Source organism: Montipora capricornis, chromosome 11 (assembly GCF_036669925.1).
Source record: "Montipora capricornis isolate CH-2021 chromosome 11, ASM3666992v2, whole genome shotgun sequence".
NCBI lineage: Eukaryota > Metazoa > Cnidaria > Anthozoa > Scleractinia > Acroporidae > Montipora > Montipora capricornis.
Window position 1 is genome coordinate 10,131,937 of NC_090893.1, and position 15,634 is coordinate 10,147,570.

The following is a 15,634-nucleotide window of genomic DNA, read 5'->3' on the forward strand; positions in this document are numbered from 1 at the left end:
TGTGCTCAAATATATTCTTGCCGCTTAATGATACTTCAAAGTCCTGCTTCCTTGCCGCATAATGATACTTCAAAGTCCCGCATTTCCAAATTCGCACCCTCTTAGAAGCCCTGTAATAATATATATAAATAGCTGATGATGACGAAGTCTCGGGCAACGAGTGAAAACTGGGTTCTAATAACACTTGTCGTAATGGGAACTGGGTTCTAATATCACGAAATACAATATGGTAGTGAAAGTTTAGGTTTTCAACAGTTCAATAAGGCCCAAATGAGTCACCGACACGCCACCGACGCACCACCAACGCACCACCGACGCACCACCGACGCATCTTGTATGTTATAAGTTTAAACAGCGGCCAACGCGTCGGCCGACAGTCGACCGACAGTCGGCCGACAGTCGACCGTCAGTCGACCGACAGTCGACCGACAGTCGACCGACAGTCGGCCGACGCGTTGGCCAACGCGTTGGCCGACGCGTTTGTGGGATCGGATTCTTAAATTTTACCGTTTATGGTAGATGGCAATTCATTATACAGTTTTGCCCCTCGGAAAGTGAATGATCTTTGGCCGGTGGCTAATCTACATTTGGGTAAGTTTAAATCGGAATTACATCTAGTATTCCTATTATGAACAGAAGAACGTCTGACGAATTTATTACAAAGATAGGTTGGCGCTTGGTTGTTTAAACATTTAAACCACAGTACAAATGTTTAAGAGGAGTTTGTCCTTAACACTGAGCCACTAAGACTTTAAGCCTCCTGTAATATGGTCATATTTTCTTCTGAGGCCTAAGATAATTCTACAAGCAAAGTTCTGGACTGACTGGAGCTTGTTCAAGTTCTGCTTGGAAGTGTTACTCCATACAGTGGAACAGTAGAACATTAACTTAGTGAATACAAAAGCGTTAATTAATGAAATGAGGGTGACTTCCGGTCATGTAGGTGCTTGATTCTATTTATGCGGCTTAACCTGAAGATACAGCTAGAAGCTAACTCAGTGATGTGTTTGTCATAATCGAGATATGAGTCGATCGTTACTCGAAGATCTCTCGTAAATGGTACCAGTTTAATCTCCTCTCCTAGAAGCATAACAGGCGGCAAAGGTGGAAGACTTCTTAACAATTGTGGGACGCCGACAAAAAGGAGTTCAGTCTTGTCCAGGTTTATGAGTAGTAAATTTATGCAACACCAGCTTGTAATGTCGGCGAGATCCTTGTTTACTGCGAGGAAAATCTTAGTATCAGCCACGTAACCCAACACTTGACACTGATGCGGCACCTTTATGAGATTGTTTATATAGAGAGCGTGAAAAGCACTGGTCCTAGTGTCGAACCCTGGGCAACACCAACTGACAAAGGAAGAGGTTTAGAAAGGGCATTCTTGATTCTAACTACTTGATTTCTTTGGGATAGGTAGCTCTTAAACCAAGCTTGTGTACCATCTGAAAAGCCCGCTTTGTGAAGTTTTTTTAGCAACAGGTCATGCTGAATGCTATCAAAGGCCTTTGACATGTCCAAGAGAACTATGATAGAGATCTTGCCATCCATGCTCTTTAGGAGTCTGTATAGAGAGACGGAGCACTTGACCTCTTGACTTTGGTTGTAATTCTCGCCTTGATCTGCCATCTTGGCTGTAAAATCGCCACGAGTTGATTTCCATACAAAGTTTTTACCTAACTTCATAGTTTCTGGTTTCGGATGACTCTAGGACGATGTTAACTCTGTTAAGAAAAGTCCATTTCTCTTTGACATTACTTGGAGTGGTGAGAACGAACGAAAAGGACGATAAATGGAGAGCTAAGCTCAGTGCGACTACCTCGTTAAAATGCATCCTTCATATTCCGTTTTCAAATTGCAAATTGATATTCCGTGTATTCTGTTATTCCTAATCCGGAATGAGAATAGCCAGGATACCTCCAAAGGAATGCACCCTAACGTGCGTTCTTGTCTGAAAGACTGTAGCCTGTTTGCGTTATCTCCATGGGTATTTTTAAAACACCTTCGCTTTGTTGAAGCTAGAGGGTAATTATTAAAATATCTCCCCGCTGCCGCATGGTGTAATTCCTTAGTGCTTCGTCATGCGAGCCCAAGGGGATTGCTCGCAGGATGGGTTAAAATTGTATTGTTCACAGTATTGAACCAGTCAAAATCCTTTAAAGATCTTAAGATCGAAAGTGCCATTCCTAAATTGTGTTCAGGGGGGTCTTTCTTTGTAGCGCTTCCGCAAAGCCTTTAAAATCAGAAACACAAAGAGATGCTACTACAATTCGTTAGGTAAAATTAACACAGATACCCACGCATCTCCGTTCAGGTCATCCTGTCTGAAATTCGCACAGGTACACACTCCTAAAAGATCTCCAAATTAGTCAGCAAAGACTTTCTGATTGTTCGAGTTGGTGTTCACAATTTGGTCAACTGAGTTGAATTGAATGACATTAGTTTTATCTTCCTAAAAGACGCTTTCTAAGGGTGGTGAATGCTCTTTTTCAATGGCTCCATTTCAGTTATTTTGCACGGTTTGTTGGAGCTGTCGTGTGGGTTTTCTTATGTAATTATCTATAGAAAATCATAGAAGTCGCTAACTAGTATTTTATTGATAATTAGGTAATACAATCGTGTCATTCAATTGTCAGAAGAGTGCACTTTCCTTACTTCTTTTCCTTTAAGGGATCGAATTTCCATTTCTACTCAAAGTAATTTTAAGCCGTAGGAAATACTGTTTTCAAATTTGTTTAGTAAGTGTTTGCATCACCAAAGAAGGAAATAAGAATCGCTTACCGCTTTACTCCGTTTGGAATAACTCAGTTGTGACATTGATAATACTTAATTAATAACACTAGTGTAATAGTATTAATAATAACATTATTAACTTAACATTGTCACAATTATTTAAGATGATGGCGCCCGGGCAATTTAAAGTTAAAAACAAGCGATTTTGAAATTCATTTAATTCGGATGCAAACGCTTTTTCCAGAAAAAAATGAAATCAAATTTGATGGCAAACAAAAGTTCCTGTGGTTTAAAAGTTATTTCTTGTTTGGAGTGTAGGTTTCTTTAAAGAACGAGAAATAACGTTGATAACTTGGTAATATTATAGGAAATTTGTTTTCAGGAAAACATCTTTAGGTACAATTATTGAGGTGATCATATATATTCTCACTTTGGTCGAGGTTTGTCCTGTTGCTATGTTGATTGTAGTAAGGGTGCTAAATGAAATGGCTGCCCTCGCGTTATTTGTTTTACCATGGGAAAAAACGAAACAACTTAAACGATAATGAATTGTTCAAAGGGAACAAAAGCTGGTTCTAAGTTTGGGGGTGGGGGGACACTAATCGATCGTAGGGAGGATTTCAAATCAAATTAACTTGTAAAACCCCAATAGGCCATTTCCGAGTTCATGTCTGCCTCCCTTTCAAAGCGAGTCTAAGTGCAAAGTTTTTGTTAATTGAAAATTAGTCTTCATTCATATGTAAAGTAGAACTAATTACCATCACAAAAACTTCGCACTTAAACTCGCCTTGAAGAGGAGGCAGACGTGAACTCGGAAATGGGCTATTGAAACTGCAGGTTGTTTATAAGCTGAAAAATCAAAAGAAGTTAAAAATGAAATGCTACGATGATACGACTTAAGTCGCTGAACTGGGCAAAATAATTGAAGCCACCTTGGCTCATTCGTCCCGATGTAGAGGCTTTCGCCCAAAAGTCTTAAACGGCATTTTGTAGCCGAAATCGGTTACTTTCGTCTGTGTTGTAGACTTTTTTATCATTTCAAGGAAGACGATTTAACATTAAAGTGCCCCTTTGACGAAAACCCAATTCTTATTTTTTTTTGGATTTCAAAACTATGTCAACTAAACACTGGTTTGAGGAGAAAAGCATCCATAGTTGCACCATAAGGAAATTTGTTTGCTACATGCAGTATCTGTGCTATACTGTAGTTACAAATGCGAGTTAGCTGCCAAGAAACTGTCCTTAACTCCTTGCGCGGTTGGTGGTCGGGCAAAATTCCTGCAAGGAAACTCACTGAAAATAATTAACAGACGATCCCCACAAGCGCATTCGGACAAATGACGTGATGCATCTCACTTACGGAGAAAGAAAACGGACAATAATGAGGAAGAAGCTAAAATAAACAAGACAAACAGGAAAAAGAAGAATGAAGAGAACATGAAGAGCAAGACAAAGATTACCCAGCTCCCAACTGTCAGAGAAGTAGTCTCAAAACAACAACAAGAAAAAGAAGCAAACAAAGACCAGCGGAAACTACCCATGTCCAACAACCAAAACAACGTATTCAATCTGATAGAAATACTTCAATGTCGTGAATAAACTTTCTTTGGCCATCTTAGTGTAAAAGAAAAGACGCAAACTGCGGTGACAAACATGCTTCGACATCCTCCTCAGAAGTGACCATTACTTAAAAAACAATGTGACAAAACGCTAAATAAATGTGAGAAAAGACTAATGCAAGTTAGTAAGGATACAGCTTTTCACTGCTAACGTACATGTATTGATTTAGGGTTGGCTGTAATTCTCTAATCAAGAGTGTCTCTTTGCTTTTACATTGCATGTCAGAATGACCTTTTGGTTAAAATGTCAAAATGGTCCCATTCAACTTGTGACCAGTTGAAATCACATGATCCGCAAGAGCAGATTTGTGATAAGCACTTAAACATTTAAAGTGCTCGGTTTTTCCGGCTGTCTTGCAGTGTTCGTCTTGTCTTTCTCAATGTAATCCAATCCTGACAGTCCCAACAACTAGCCTCCTATACTACCTTGGACATTTGAGGGCGACTGAGCTGGCCCTTGTAGGAAAAAAAGGCCTTGATTCGACGAGTAGTTTGAAAAATAACTTTGAGGTCAACACACCCATAAAATTTATACTAAATGGGACTCCTTTACAACTTGAAAACACAAGGTAAATCAAATTCGTTCTCTAACTTTTCGTTGTTTCTCATTTGTTTGTTACTTAATAAACTGGGGAATTTGCTATCTCAAAACGGTTACCAGGCAAAAGGTTTTATTTTTCAATTACGACATCTACGGTGTTTTAAGTGGACAACAAAACAAACTGATTGGTTGATTGATTTGTTTATTAATGGAATACTTCAGGTGTTAAGCAATGAATTTGCTTTCCAAACCTAAATAAATCAATAAGGCCAATCTAAGGTTTTTTTTCTGGGAACAGTGGTAATTGGGTCATTTGGTTTGTTTTTGTTGTCTATTTACAACATCATTGTTGTAATAATTATTGACATCACCTTTTGCATGGGTAACCTTTCTTGAGATCATAGCAATTTCTCAGTTTGTTATACGTGCCGAAAAAATGCGAAAACAACTAAAAGTGAGAGAACGTAATAGATTTACCATGTGTTTTAGAGTTGTAAAGGAGTCCCATTTAGTAGTCTTAGTTGAAAGACCAGTAGAAGTCTTGATGTCGAAAAAGTTTGATGGCAGCGTTTGATAAGAATGTCAAGGAAAGGAATGTGATAGTTTGCTTCAAATTCAACGGTGAATTTGATGTTGCGTGACAGCTGAGGTAGTGTTACATACATACATATTTAATAATTCTTGAAGTCATGAGACTGACTATACAGGAAACTAAAACAGTCAGCGATGAAATAGAAAAGTGGTAAAATAAATACTTGAATTAAATCTTGTTAAAACTGAATAGCTGTGTATGGAACCAGGTAAAAATATCCCCATTTCATTGTTCCCTTATTGGTTCATCATCATTCCAATTACGATTGTCAACTGGGCTAATGAACTTAAGAATTTGCTATCTGCAAACGGTTTAATTTGCCTTATTTTGGTTTACCAAGCAAATTAAATTCGTTGCCAAAAACAACTGGAAGTCTTCCGTTAATAAATTTTATGGGTGCGTTGACCTCAAAGTTATTTTTCAAACTACTCGTGGAATCAACGCCTTTTTCTCATACAAGGACAAGCTCAGTCGCCCTCAAATGTCCAAGTTAGTAAATGAGGCTAGTTGATGGGAATGTCAGGATTGGATTACATTGAGGAAGACAAGACGGAAAAGTGAGCACTTTAAATTAAGTTTAACAAATGCTTATCACAAATCTGCTCTTGTGGATCATGTGATTTCACAGCAGGTGACAAGTAGAATGAGACAGTTTTGACATTTTAGCAAAAGGTTGTTTTGACATGCAATGTAAAAGTAAAGGGACACTGTTGATTTGAGATTTTAAGCCAACCATGAATGAAGATAAAGCTGTGTCCTTGTTAACTTCAATGAGTATGTTTAGTTTTTTAATATTTCCCGTAAATTGTCACATTAATTGTTTGGAGCGGTTTTCAATCGAGTGTGAAATGCTTTGGTTTTGCATTACTTCACTCATTGATTGGTTCAAAGTTCGCGCCACTTTTTCAACCAATCAGAAGTGAAACCCAAACCAATCGTGACTCGCGTGTGCACATTTTCCTGCGCTTTGTGTCAGCTACGTGTAATTACTTCGAGTTTTGACTGGTTTAATGGATTGTCTCTGTCCTTTTTGATTGGCCAAAGTAATTACTTTGGTTTTGACGACACTTGATTGAAACTCGCTCTATTTCCCGTAAATTCTCACATTAATTGTTGAAAATAATGAATTTAACGTTCACTTCTGAGGATGAGTATATCCAAGCATTCGAAGCGTCAAGTAAATTATTTTAAAGAATGCGCTTGTTTGTATTTGTCACCACCGTTTGCGTCTTACTTTTGATGCAGTTTTGTATAAACTCTTGTTCTTCGGCCAGCATAGCTTAACAATAAAATACAAACAGCAGAGATAAACATTGTTAAAAATGCATTATAATAATATTAACATGATGTTTGGTATGCTTCTCTATATACATTCAAAAGTAACCGTTAAATTTTAAAAATTTTCTTATGATACGAAATAAAAAGATCTGGGTTCTAATATATTAATATGAAAACGATCTTAAAATAATTTCAATGCTTTCTTGTTAGTTTAAGATCGTTTTTCAAGTTAATGTATTAGTACCCAGATCTTTTTATTGCGGATAAAGAAACTCTGCACATGTAACGGTTACTTTTGAGAATGTATTTTGAGAAGCATAAGAAACGGCAAGTTATATACAATGCATTTTTTAAAATGTTTATCTCCGCTGTTTGTATTTTAGATGCAGGACTTCTAGTTTAGACAAACACGGTAACCAATATTACCGTGCTAGCAATGAATGATCAATGGGAGCCTGGCTCCTGATGATCATACCCCTCCCCCTCCTTCCCAAACTGCAACATGGTTTCCAGGGCTCTTCCCTATTTTGGGGGTGGGGCTTTTTTTTTTTGCCCCGCCCCCAACTGAGGGAAGAGCCCTGGAAACGAGGTTGCCCCCCACCCCACCCCTAAGGAAAAATATTATTATTATTTATTATTATTTTTAAAATTTTTTTTTTTAAAAGAAGTCATTAGGTTAGTTTGAGCCGCAGTCCATAAGATATAAATAAATATAAATTATAAAACTATAAATCATTATTAAACTATAAATCATTAACTATAAATCATTATCTAAAAATATATAACAATAATATTAAACTATCAAATGTTATCTAAAAATATAAAAAATTGAAAGAATAAAGCCCAATGAAAGGAAGAATCTAGAAACCTTGTGGCGCAATGATTATATAATAACAGATCCAGAGTTCAAGTAAGGTGAAAAAAGTTTGTGCACAACCGACAATTTTCCATTTGCAATCCTGTTAGAACCTCAGCATATGCTGCACTAAACCAATTTATTTGCATCAGGCTTATGCCAAATAAATTGTTGAATAAATGCTTATTTGAGCTCGTTCACTGACATCTTGTCTTGACAGGATAGCTTTTGTTGAACCATTTGATTTTCCTCTTAAGCTTAGAGAAGAGGTTGCTCTTTTATAAAGACTGGTTTTTTTCTGTTTTAGGGAACAGTGGACAGAATGGCACCAGCTGACCAAAGAAAGGTGACAAAGACAACAAATAAGTAAGTGCAACATTAGTGCTTATTTCTTTTCCTAAACATTCTGATTTGTATTGACTAAAACTCATCGTAAAAGTTCTCTAAATTCAAAACACAACACAGAGCTTAGGCTCTCTGTGGTCCATTTGACAATTTTAAACTATTTCTGGCAGCTGTAAACCGGAAATAGGGGCCTGGCTAAACTAAGAAACATTGTTGCGGAAACATTGTTTCCATGGGATTGCTGCTCGGGTGGCTAAACTGGAAAACATTTGTTTTGCAAGCAAAATTTGCGTCCTGGTGGGAAGCAAAAATGTTTTTGACCTGATTCAAAATCATTTTGTTGCATCTGGGAAACAAGATTTGCATCTGCAACAATGTTTCCAAAGTGGCCAAACTGGGAAACATTTGCGTCTGCGACAATGTTTAGGTCCTAAAGTTTAGGCCGGCCTTAAGTCTGCCCCTTTATGTGTGGCCTGTTGCTCATCTTATTAACCAGGAGCCCATGTATCCTCAATGACCTTGGTCGCCTTGCGGAGAACCGTACATTTATTAGTGAATCATTAACTGAAAAGAACAAGAACACCCTTAGCTGCAAAGAAGATCGAGTTCACCTTGGCTGGAGGTTTAGCCGTTGGCAGATTTCAGAATTGTTTGCTGTATGAAACCTGCTAAGTATACTAAGTTAATGTCATAGTTGATACCGAAAATGCTTTGCTATTATGCATGTCTTTTACTCTTGCCATTAGCAGAAGTGAAGGCCTTGGTTCTTCTCGTGTTCTTCTGTGTGCTGTCCCCTTTTCGTGTTGTCTATAATTAAGTGAAACTTTCTTATTTCGTCCTAATATTCATTTATTAGTTTGTATACCTTAATCACTCACCGAAAAACAGAAATAGGAGATCTAGAGGCAAGTTATTCAATTTTTAAAACCCCTCAAGTCTATGAACGTGAAAAAATTGAAATGAAATATTTGTTGAACTATTCTCTTACTCCCTAGCTTAAAAATGTAGCCTCTAAATGCAGCTTATTTTATATGCAAAACAGGAGTTTAAACTCTGAAAGCCTGAAACTCCTGTACTGCATGTCAGCAGCGTACACACGCATTGCATAATTTCTTAAACTGCTGAGTCTTCAAAGTCATTTTCTCCTCAATCCAGCTCTCTCAAGATTTAAAGTTAGTAATGGGGGACTATTAAACAGGAAAAATCCAGCTAAAATAAACAGGTGTCGTTTTGAAATTTGAAATCTAAAGAAAAATAAAAATTGGTTTTTGGTCGTAGTTAGCACTTTAAGGGGAATCTCCATTCCCACTAAAAATAATTTTTAAGCCCGTGAGAAACATCGTTTTCAATCAAACTTGATTAATAAGCGTTTGCATCAGGGAAAAAAAAAATTCGCTTACTGCTTTACTCCATCTGGAATAATTCAGTTGTGACATTAATAATACTTAATTAATAACATTAGTGTAACAGTATTAATAATAATGTTATTAACATTGTCACAACTATTCAAGATGCTGGCGCCGGTGCAATTTGAAGTCATGCAAAAACAAGCCATTCTGAAATTCATTTAGTTCGGATGCAAAAGCTTTTTTCCAGACAAATGTAATCAAATTTGATGGAAAACAAAAGATCCTGTGGTTTAAAGTTATTTATTGGTTAGAGTAGAGGTTCCTTTAAAGCACAAGATGGTTCGAAATAACGTTGATAACTTGGTAATATTATAGGAAATTTGTTTGCAGGAAAACTTCTGTTGGTATAATTATTGAAGTGATTATATATATATATTCTCGCTTTCTAACTGGTTGAGGCCTGTCATTATAATATGGGTGCGAAATGAAATGGGAGCCTTCCTTTTGTTTTGTTACCAAGGGAAGGACAGAATGCCTTAAATGAAAATGGAAGTCTTCAATGGAAAAAAAGCTGGTTCTAAGTTTGGAGGGATACTTCACGATCGTAGGGAGTATTTCAGATTAAATTAACTTGTAAAAACCCAATTGAAACTGTGGGTTGTTTGTAAGCCAAAAAATCCAAACAAGTTAAACGATATGCAACGGTGATAAGACTAAAGTCGCTAAACTGTACGTGTTATGTTTCCAATACCTTTTAAGTTTGATAATATTATACTGAAAGAAACACACATTTTGTACACAACTACAATTTGTTATATTATTTTAATGTATTTGCAAATGTGGGAAATCACGTGATCCGAAAGAGCGGGGAAATTACATATCTCAATATCTCCCTTCTTAGCAAAAGTCCCTGAAATAAAGCCGAACAATATTTAACAAGAGCTCAATTCGAAATCTCAACTTATCAGCAAACTCAGGGCTCGAAATAATTTCCGAAGAGTCTCCGGACACGATGACCGGCCAAATTCATTTTAGCTCGGTCACGTACCGTTTCTGCGACTTGCTACAACTGAAACAACTGAACAGCATGGAAATTAATTTATTTCATTTTCAAAACGATCAAATGTGACCGGTCAACATTACCGGCAAGACGAAAGGTTAACCGGTTAACTCCAAAATCAGTTCGGACATTGTCCGTTGACCGGCCGTTATTTCGAGCCCTGAAACTAGTAGCAAATAAGCGGTAACACAGTCTTTAACCCAAACTGGTGGTCGAATAGTTCGACCCTTGGAACTGACTTTCTCTGGGACTACGGAATGATGAACTTGGCTTGAACATCTAACTTCAGAATCTTTGGGTTGCTCAGATACCGGGTTAGCCATCTTAATCAGATCACGCCTGTTTCTTCTGAAACTTGTTCCCTGTGACTTTACAACATATGGTCTGGGTGCTTCAGAAATTCTTGTTAACAGCAGGTAACCTACATCCTCTGTCCTGGATTTCTGACTCGCACAGGATCTCCTTCACTCAAAGGCTTCAGTTCTTTCACATGTTGGTTGTAGTACCTTTCCTGAATTCTTGCATGACAGGTGAGACCTTATTTAATCCTCTGAGTAGGATATTGAGGTTCCAATAACATGGGAGTGGTTGGAAGTTGGGTTTTTGTGCGGCGTCCCATGAGCATCTGAGCAGGTGATAAGTCAATTATTGGAGTATTCCGATAGTCAAGCAAGGCAAGGTGAAAATCCTTTCCATCAATGTTTGCTTTCTTTAGAATGTTTCTTGGCTGTTTGAACAGCTCTTTCTGCAAGACCGTTGCTCTGTGGATATCTCGGTGGTGATGTGTTTAAATCCGTAATGTTCTGCAAACTCTTAACTCAGCGCTGTCAAATTCGGGACCTAAATAAAGTTGTTATTCATTCATTCATTGCTTGCCTGTTATCAATACTGTTCCTCCAATCCTCGGTCATTTTTAGAATGCAGTACAACATGAATGGTTCTTCATGAAGCCAGATAGGTTTAAAGACAAACGATTATGGAAGGCACTGTAAAGTCTTTCTGAAATACCTTGGATTGTGATGTTAATATTGATAGTTGGCTCCCTGCTTAAAGATGGGAGTGAGGCTTCCCTGCTACCATTCGGGAGGGAAAGAATGAATTGAAATAGTTAATCAACTTAGTCACCTCTTCTTCAAGAAGTGGGGATGACAGATGTAATAGGCGTGGGGAAGTGCCATCAACCCCGACTGCCTTCCTGCGATTGAGGTGTTCCATGATGTCGGGAATGTATGAAATACAAACTGGAGGAAAATTGAACTTGGTGAAGAAACATCTATCAGATATTGCTTTAACGCTATTTCGGTAACTAATTACCTGTGGCTTTAGTTTGTTCTTGCTACGTTTTCCCGTTTTATGATCTTGATACTTCTGAACTTTTAGCACCTATCTTTAAATTCGAATACAAATGAACCTGTCATTGGCTTCCCCGTGGGGACGACTCCTTGCCAACCCGGGGAATAATTATGTGAGGAAATACAAGGACATTGGTGGGGTTCTTTGCGCGAGGGTGAGGGAAATTGTTGGCATTGTTTGAACGATTTCATAAGGCTGCAAGGGGGCATTCACAAGTTTGTAAAATCACGCCAGACAACCACTTCAGATGTCAAGGGGATCTAACCGCGACTTTGCCTAATCCATGCCAGGGGGCTGGAAACAAGGAATTGACGAGAAAATGGAAGCCACCTGTGAAGTGTGCCGTCATCTAGTCTGGAAACAATTGCAGAAATACCCAGACATCTCAGCGCATTTCTGTATCCTTTCGAGGTTTTGTGGTACAATGGAAAAAGCAAAGGTGAGAAAATCGATGAGAATCTGAACTTTTGTGGAGAAACTTTGAAGTGCAGAAGTTACTGCATTCTCTCGTGTTTATTGAAGAACAGCTTTGCATACCTAAATCAAAATTGGAGTGTGATGCAATAAATGTAAACGATAACTTTAGGAGGCAAGTTGGAACACCATTGATGCCATCAGCCTTGCCCACAGGGTTATCGTTCGCAAGTTTGCGCAGTCTGTGAATAGAAAGTAATTCAAGCTTTGAAGTAATATATCAAACACAAGGAGTGTTTCATCGGATATCCAAACACTGAGAAGCAAGTTGAACAGCGAGACCGAAGGCCAAGTTTTTTTTAAACCGATTTCGAGATGGTTTTAATCGATTTCGAGGTGGTTGGATATCTGATGAAACACTCTTCTGAGTGTTTGATATTGCTTCTCAAAGGAGTCAGTATTTTAAGAGATATTTGGGATCAAAGTTGGCGAAATGTTATGCTAATTAAGACCACATAATGGCTTTGGCTTATGAATTATTAATGAGTTTGAGAAGGTGTTATCACAAGCTTCAACAAAGTCATGAAAACTGACTCGAGGGGGATTTATGTTACATGCTAAGTTGGGGCCTATATTGGTAAAATGCCTGTTAAATGCACTGCTTAGCTCGTGAGGGTCAGTTATCTCCGTGTCACCAATAATAATTAGGAATTGGTCCTTCGTGAGAGCAAAAGTGCCAACGCCAATCTTCCTTTGGAGATAGACGTGTAATGTGAAGTGCAAGTTTCTTACCCATATAGACCATGTGATGGTTTCTATGGGTAGAAAACTAGCACTTCTCATTACACTCTAATAGTTAAGTCTTTTGATATAGAAGTGCTACGCAGCCAGCATTTGCAAAAACGTAACCCTTCCCTCTCCCTTTTGAGATAATTTACCTTTACTTAATATATCTTTGATGCAACCATATTTCCATTAGTAAAGTCAATTTAACCGTTTAACAATATCCTGAATTCGGGTCATCCGTTTAAGAAGACGTAAGAAATCACAAAATTGTTTTGTTTTTGACTCTTCCTTGTACATAAATTTGGGTTGGGACACTTTCAATTTTGTGGCCCAGCACTGTCATAATTTATCAATATCATGATATGAATCTTGCTTTTCTACAGTCAATAATAATAATCAGACAGTTTTTGTGGAATGAGAAAAGATGAAATGTTTCAAAATTGTGGACGTTTGTTAGTTTCTATGGCGTGGTAATATGTCCCAGTGGTGCGTTTGAAGTTAGACTCTTTTGAAAATGTGAAAATTAGAAAATGCATTTCGTTGATACGGTTGTTTCTCTCCGCCAGGGTTGAGAAGATTTACAACATGCATAAAGAACAGACTGAAATGATGAGGAACTCAATAAAATTTATCAAGTGAAATAAGACGACAAGGAGAAGAAAAAGGAAAAACAGGCTGGATTCTAACCTTTTACCAGTACTTGCAATCCGCTGGGAGCAGGGAAATATCTGTCTAATTATAACAGGGAAAAACTGTCGTGATGCAAATTATAAGCCCAAACGTCAAATGAAAAAAATTATCACCGCATTTAAGACCTTATTCACAGAGTAAAGAAGGTGAACGCCATCTAATTCAGTTTGTGCATCACTGATCAAACTGCTGAAAACACTGAAGTTGAACACATTGTGCTGAGGCTGACGATAAATGAGCCGCTTGCAAACATATCTCAAATACAGTAACTAATTATTAGTCATTTAATTTAAAGGCCCACATTCGCCCAAAAGTCATAGCGCACCGTGACTGAATTTCGTGTAACACGAAATTACCTAAATATCAGACATGTTGTTTCCCGCGTGATTTGCCTGAGTGCCTTTAGCCGTCATTTAAAAAACAAAAACAAACGACCGCAATGACTTTTGGGTGAAGGTGGGCCTTTAAGGTGTAACTTACATAGCAGGTCCATATCAGGACAACAGCAGAATCTTGATCATTTTTTTATTTAAGTTACTTGATGAATTGTGACATGATTATAATGCTACATTTTATCTTTAAATAGTTTGGTATAGATTAATAATATATAGTATTTTGTATAATTTCATTGTATTTTTATAGCTTAGTATATTTATTTATTTATTTATTTATTTTTATTATTTAGAGGGCCACAAGTTTATTAGCTCCGGCCATTACGTGCTCACCCTCATGAAATAAAGACTTCACTTACTTACTTTGTCTTGCCCATTTTTCAAACCTGCTCATCAAATTAAGTCTACTGCGGCTGCTGCTTAGTAACTGCTACTAACTACTTCTTCATGTGAGCTTTATTTAGCCATCGAACAGGGCTCTTCGACAAATTGAGTGCGCAGTTCAAAACTATGCGGAGAAAGCAGAACTTCGCAAGTGCTCTTGGTATCCAAAAAGAAAATTGGGGGTAACCATGCATTTTTCAGAGATAATTAAGCTTCAATTTGGAAAAGAACACTGTACATTGCTTTATCATAGTACTCGTTAAGATCTGCTTTTCCTACACATTTAGTAAACCGCACAAAAATACCTTTGTATTAGTAGGCACCGTCCTTAAGATGCTGGCCAAAGTATGGGTGTCATAAGGCAATGGAAGGGTGTGCTGGATTCGCTCTGGCCAAGGGCTAACGCTCGAAACGTCAGCTTTTAGAATCCCTGTACGGTGGCCAATTTACAATATCAATTCCTTTGATAAAACCAAATTTTTGTATACTACTTCCCCATTGACGCAGCACCACAGTTTCTTTAGAATCTACCCCCCTTCATTCATTTGTCCGTTTCACAGTTGTGTATTGAAATACCTGCCCTTTGAATGAAACTCGGTGTAGCTTGAATTATATTGTTCTCATATAAACTACACTGCTTTTTTCGTGCAGGTCATCTTGTTCTTATGCTAGCTTGTATTGATGTATTCATAATAAAAAAATTGGGTAGCTTTCACTCAATGGCCTGGTAACAGAGCAAACTTCTGTAAAATGGCTATTTGATCTCCGAACATCCCAAGAGCTTCTTTTGGATCTTTCAACAGTACCTTTCCAGGAGGTCGTGTCGAGACCTTGCTGATGTTACCTTTTCGGTTGATTTTAACATTTTGAGGTCACATTGTTTTGTTGGTCCTGGACGTAAACTGTTTCGTTTATTCAAACCAACCTCCGGGTTCAGGTGAAATGGTTGTGATGGCCACACCAGGTTTGGTGTTATGGTGTGTTCACCTAGCTTTTAATGCTCGGTTTAATTTCCAAGCAAGACCTATTAAGAGCAAATTCATTTCAAACCCTTCTGCACAGGATGTGCCTCATTTTGATCAGTTAATTCATTGACATTTTTCTCTAACTCCATTCTGCCTCTTGTTCACTCCCTATTTGCGGTGACGCACTGAGTAACGCATGTAAACCTTGAATGTGAACGAGAGTTTTTTCCCCTCTTAATAGAGGAGGAGGGGGGGGGGGCTTCATTAGTTCTTCCTATTT

The 15,634-nt window shown here is 37.9% G+C and overlaps 1 long non-coding RNA gene across 9 annotated transcripts in view; it reads left to right on the forward strand.

Annotated features, from left to right (window-relative positions):
- The window catches only part of LOC138024469 (uncharacterized), a 55,421-nt gene extending 40,651 nt beyond the window's left edge, over positions 1–14,770 (forward strand). For 8 of the 9 annotated variants that reach the window (XR_011127014.1, XR_011127007.1, XR_011127010.1 and 5 more), the window contains 2 exons: positions 7,924–7,982; positions 13,490–14,770. This is a non-coding gene — a long non-coding RNA (uncharacterized lncRNA). Of the gene's footprint in view, positions 1–7,923; positions 7,983–12,013; positions 12,163–13,489 lie in introns of all 9 variants that reach the window. The other variant, XR_011127011.1, reaches the window with a different exon arrangement.
- The last annotated feature ends 864 nt before the right edge of the window (positions 14,771–15,634 follow it).